The following is a 5,406-nucleotide window of genomic DNA, read 5'->3' as shown; positions in this document are numbered from 1 at the left end:
CCTCCTCTTAGAGCACCGAATGGGAGTGATTCTAGGTCATTCTCTTCTTTAAGTTTCATCTCATGGAGATTCAGTCCTGCCTGGAATATCATGCGAGCTGGAGGCTTCTGCCTCAAGCTGCTCTCCCAGCCAGCAGCACTGCGCGGTCACACCTACCCCAGCCTGCTCCTTGCTCCCATGGCTCATGAAGCCTGGACAGTAGTAAGGAGCTGTTCAACTTTTGGAATGACAAATCCAGAATGAATGATTGCACTCTATGCGCCACGTTAAGATTATTTCAGAGTCCTAGATAGCATTTAGTCCCTATAAAAGGCTTCATGAAAATTTTCCCCCACCCCTAACAAAAATGTTCATTTATCAAAGCAGTTGAAAGGATAAGGAACCCGGGACTATAACTTAGAGAGAGTTTCCATATTATTTAACTCATAAATGATATAATGCAAAGTAAAATTTCACAGCTCGGTCTGTTCTAAGACTAAAAATGCAGGAGGGGAGTCAGAAAAAGGAACCGTTACCCGTTTCTGCCCAGTTTCGAAGTGGGGACCTTTCACATGTTAGGTGAACGTGATAACCACTACACTACAGAAACCCAACTTGAACATATCCCTCATGTGGTCCCTATTATACTTTATGTAATGTGTGGTTGTGTATTATTAATAGTTTAGTGTATCATGGGGCTTCTCTTTTTTTGCTACAGACTTTGCCGAATGCACAGGAATGTTTTCTCTAGCTACAGAAGCTATCTAATGCAATGTCTATATCTATGGCCTTCCTGCTCACAAAGCGGTCATGCCCCTGCCCAAAACTGACACAGCGCAGAGTGCATGTGACACAGCGACCTGGCTCGGGCAGGATCACTAGTGCGTCTGAGTTCAAAGTGCTGTCCAGAGCGGTCACAATGGAGGACTCTGGGATAGCTCCTGGAGGCCAATACAATAGAATTGTGTCCACACTACCCCAAATTCGACCCGGCGATGTCAATTTCAGCGCTAATCCCCTCGTCGGGGAGGAGTACAGAAATCGATTTTAAGAGCCATTTAAGTTGACAAAAATGGCTTTGTCGTGCAGACGGGTGAAGGGTTAAATCAATCTAATGCTGCTAAATTCTACCTAAACTTGTAGTGTAGACCAGGGCTAAGAGGGCAACCCAAACAAAAGAGACACAAAAGGATTCAGGCAGTCACCAAGGAAGATGTAACTAAGGAAAGGACTCTTTCTCTGTCACATCTGACTCTTAGATTGCAGCTGTTGTTTCATAAGATCTACTCGTTTGTATAGTGCCCAGAGGTCTCAGCTGAGATTGGTGTTCCATCACACTAAGTCCCTAACTAATATGCACAAAGACACAGTCCTATCCTAAGACCTATGACAAATTCACATGTTGTTGGGCTCAACACAGTGGTAACTGGGTGATATTTAATAGCCTGTTATATGCAGGATGTCAGACTATATAAACTAATGGTACCTTTTGGCCTTAAACTCTGAATTTATGAAGTTAGATGTGAAAGGGGTTAGTGGGAGGGATAAAATCATATATATCACACACTCCTGTCTTTAATATTTTGGATATATAGTTAAAATAAGTCACTAGCTGAATGTAACCATCATTACTAAGTGTCTGACTGCTTCTAAGCTTCTTCTAGTAAGGGTGGCAGTAACTCTTCTGGTTCTTATTATTTGTCTTTAAAGAATCAGATTTGTATTAGCATACTAATCTGCCAATTGACCTGTTCAAGGACTCAACCAGAAACACAGGCAGGGAAATGAAGAAGGAATATATAAAAATGCATTTTCACTACATCATTGCATGTTTGTCATATAGACCTAAAGTCTCTGCAAAGAACAAAGTATGTACATGTTTACATACATTTTACATATCCTAGATTGGAGAAGATCATAAATATTCAAGATGCTAAAAGGGAAAACTGGAGCACAGCCCAAATGCTGTAACTGTATGAAGAAGCAAGATGGTGGCTTCACTTAGTCACAGATGCCCTTTCTTTTGCCATATGACTCTGCTCTGTCCCTTACATGCTGTTTCTGTAGGTGCATGTAGGGACACAACCCACACTGTACCTTCCCATGGAATTCAGGGGGATACCAATTTCCTGCCTGGGCTGGCCACACCCTGGGCACCTCTGAGAGACAATACCTCTCCTCTCACAAGCACGGAGTCTGAGTGTAGCAAAAACTTTTAATAAAAGGAGGGAAGTAACTCAGCATTAAGTTAGGAAAACACCACAACTAGTGTTCACAAACACAAACCATGAGCAAAAGACACACACCCAAGTAAAATGGGTGGTGTCCTTTTCCCCTCAGGGTCCTAAGTCCAGCAACCCAAAAGTCCCTTTAACATGCCCGTCCCTTCTCTGTACCCCACTCACAGCTGCCATCCCTGGCCAGTTGCGCCCCAGAGTCCAGAGGTCCATCCGCAGAGTTACCTCCCACCCTGTGTGGAAGGCAGAGCAGGTAAGGAGGCACCTTACATGCTGCACTGCTTGGGCACTCGCTTGTCACCCCAACAGCTGATTGTCACGCCTTGGCGGGGCTCTGCAGGCTGCTTGCCACGCCTCTCCACAAGTTACCCTCCTGGCCACTTGCCAAGCCTCTCCACCAGATGCCCTTCTGGCCCCTTGCCACACCTCTCTGCCAGCCGTGCTGCTGGCGACTCACCAAGATGTCTTCAGGACCCCCCACACACTTACCACAGCTCTCAGTGATTTCAGCTGTTAGTGGGAGAGCCTCACTGCTGGTGCACACAGAGCAGTCTCTTTGAGGCACTGTCCCAAAGTAGGTCTAATACTTAGATACAGATATCAGTGATGTCAGTTCTGCAGCATGTAACAAGACTCTCAACTGAGTCTAAATTAGCTCTTTTATTATACCCCAGAGAGAGAAAAGGTCAAATGGTGTCTAGCACCCTTAAACAAGGCCCACATCACCAGGCACAAATACCTGTCCCCACCCTCTCTCAACTCATTGGGCTTTGGAACCCATGTCCCCTGCCCAGCAAGTGTTGTTCAGTTGAGGGTGCGTCCCTCCATTGGGGTATGCCAGGTACAGTTCTGTTGCCCTCGGTTCACACAAGGATAACAACCCTTTATTACCTCTTCCCCAATAATAAGGAGACTGGGGATCCAACAGCAGCCACAAGTGATCATTTGGGCAAGCAATCCCACCATGCTGAGCACCTAGGCAGGGTGGGTGTGTCCACGCAAACGAGATCAGCTTCTGAAGTCTTTTTCCACAGCTCACCACTAGATGTCAGGGGAGAGCTCATCCAGATTCTGCTTACATCTGTATACCTTCATTACTGAAAATATGGCAGCTGCCCAATGTTTGGTATATCATAACTAGGAATTCCTGTAGACATCAGGGCAGTTCTAGCCTCTCTGGTGCACCTTTGAACACTTATCAATAGTCTTAAAATAAATAGTGAATTAATCCTTCTTGCCTCACTCATGTAAGTAGTTCCTTTTGAGACTAATCAAGTGAGTAAAGTGAGAGGGATTTAGTAACTGATAAATATCTTGCTCATCTTTTAGATGCTGTGGTCATACATTGTATAAGCACATTTTAAAGGGTGCAGATATGAGCTAATAAGTTAGAGGAACCAAATGGCTGGTTTCAGAGGGCCAACGGCATATTGGGCAGTCTTGGAGACTATAACTACTAGATAGAACCCCTTACCTAACCTTTAAGGACCAGATGCTGGGACTATGCTTTAGGAACTGCAGTACAAGTAGACTGAGTGACAGTCCAGATATTAGTGTAATATCTACTCAAAGAAAATAATACCACAGAATTCCAGATCATGTTTTCATTTATTTGCTGTTTATCAGCTACATGGATAGAGACCTAATCAAAATTATTTTCTAAATCCAACTAGGTAAAAGTAACCAAATAGGATTTCTCATACCAAAACACAAAATCTAATGCAATATTATATCTCAATCACACAGCAATATCCTATCTTAACTTGATCAAAATTATATGGGTTTGAGTTTTGTGATCAAAATAAGAAATCCAGCCTGAGACTCCTCACAGCTGATAACTATTATGAATCTGCTGAGTACAGTACATGGCTATATCAAAATTTCAGGGGAAAACAACCAATAGCTGAAGTGGATATTTTAGCACTTGCATCGCTAGGACTGTACCTACAACATATTTTCTGTACCAGTTGCATAACCTGATATTAAATGCAGTTACACAAATCAATGGTTCAAAAGAAATACGTCACATTTTTTAAAAAGTGCTTAATGGGCCAAATTCATTCCTAGTGTAATTTCACTACAGTGATTAATTTGAATTAGGACAGTTATATTACAAGTATATTGCTCTGTTTGTGTAAGGTTCTGATCTACTTCTCAGTTATCCCAGAATATTATTTAATGTTGGCTATGACAGAAGTGAACCAAGCAGGAGATGAGAAGCAATCAGAACAAGCACTTGGAGGAGAGGAATGTGATCAGGAACAGTCAACATGGATTCACCAAGGGCAAGTCATGCCTGACCAACCTGATTGCCTTCTATGATGAGATAACTAGCTCTGTGGATATGGAGAAAGCAGTGGATGTGATATACTGAAATGGTGAAACACTGAAATGGGTTACCTAGGGAGGTGGTGGAATCTCCATCCTTAGAGGTTTTTAAGGCCTGGCTTGACAAAACCTTGGCTGGGATGATGTAGTTGGTGTTGGTCCTGCTTTGAGCAGGGGATTGGACTAGATGACCTCCTGAGATCTTTTCCAACCCTAATATTCTATGATTCTATGATATGGCGAGGATTACATCTGCCTCTTGAATATAGTGTGCATGCTAAATGTTTTACTTGTGTTCAATCTTGTGATACTGTTGGATCCCCATATTAACACAACAGGCCTTAGTGGACTTGTAAGAAACTTCAATCTGCGAGCCTGTGACCAGTGGCTGATAAGTGACTTAATACAGCTCTATCAAAACAAATTTATTGTTAATTCACCCAAAAGTACATAGTAAGTAGGGAAGAGAGTTAAAACAAAAGGCTTACACACCTGAATCTTATCTGCACGTTACCAAAACTTTGCTGACCACTTGCGTCTTTCCTCTCTTCTCCACCATCCTCTTCTACAGGCAGGGGTTTTGAATAGATAACTGTCCTTCTGATCGTAGGTCCAAGCCATGGAAAAATAAGCCTGTTAGTTGGCAGAGTGAGGAAGGTAACTTCTAAACATTTGAAGAACCTTCCTAACTCAAAAAGTGTTGCAGCCAACATGGAGAAATTCTTTACTAGACTTTGTCTTAACAGATAAAGAGGAACTAGTCCTACAACTAAAAAGTAATTTTGGCTAAGATACAAGTGATCGTGACTTGATCCCATTCATAATGCACAAGCAGAATGAAGTCCAGACCAGTAATATAAAT

The 5,406-nt window shown here is 42.7% G+C and overlaps 1 non-coding gene across 1 annotated transcript; it reads right to left on the bottom strand.

Moving 5' to 3' along the window:
- Nucleotides 1–516: 516 nt before the first annotated feature.
- Nucleotides 517–589, bottom strand: TRNAV-AAC. The gene has a single exon. It is a non-coding gene; the product is annotated as a tRNA-Val (tRNA).
- Between the last annotated feature and the right edge of the window lie 4,817 nt (nt 590–5,406).

The sequence above is a fragment of the Chelonia mydas genome, chromosome 3, assembly GCF_015237465.2.
Source record: "Chelonia mydas isolate rCheMyd1 chromosome 3, rCheMyd1.pri.v2, whole genome shotgun sequence".
NCBI lineage: Eukaryota > Metazoa > Chordata > Testudines > Cheloniidae > Chelonia > Chelonia mydas.
This window is presented reverse-complemented; position numbering and strand designations above follow the sequence as displayed.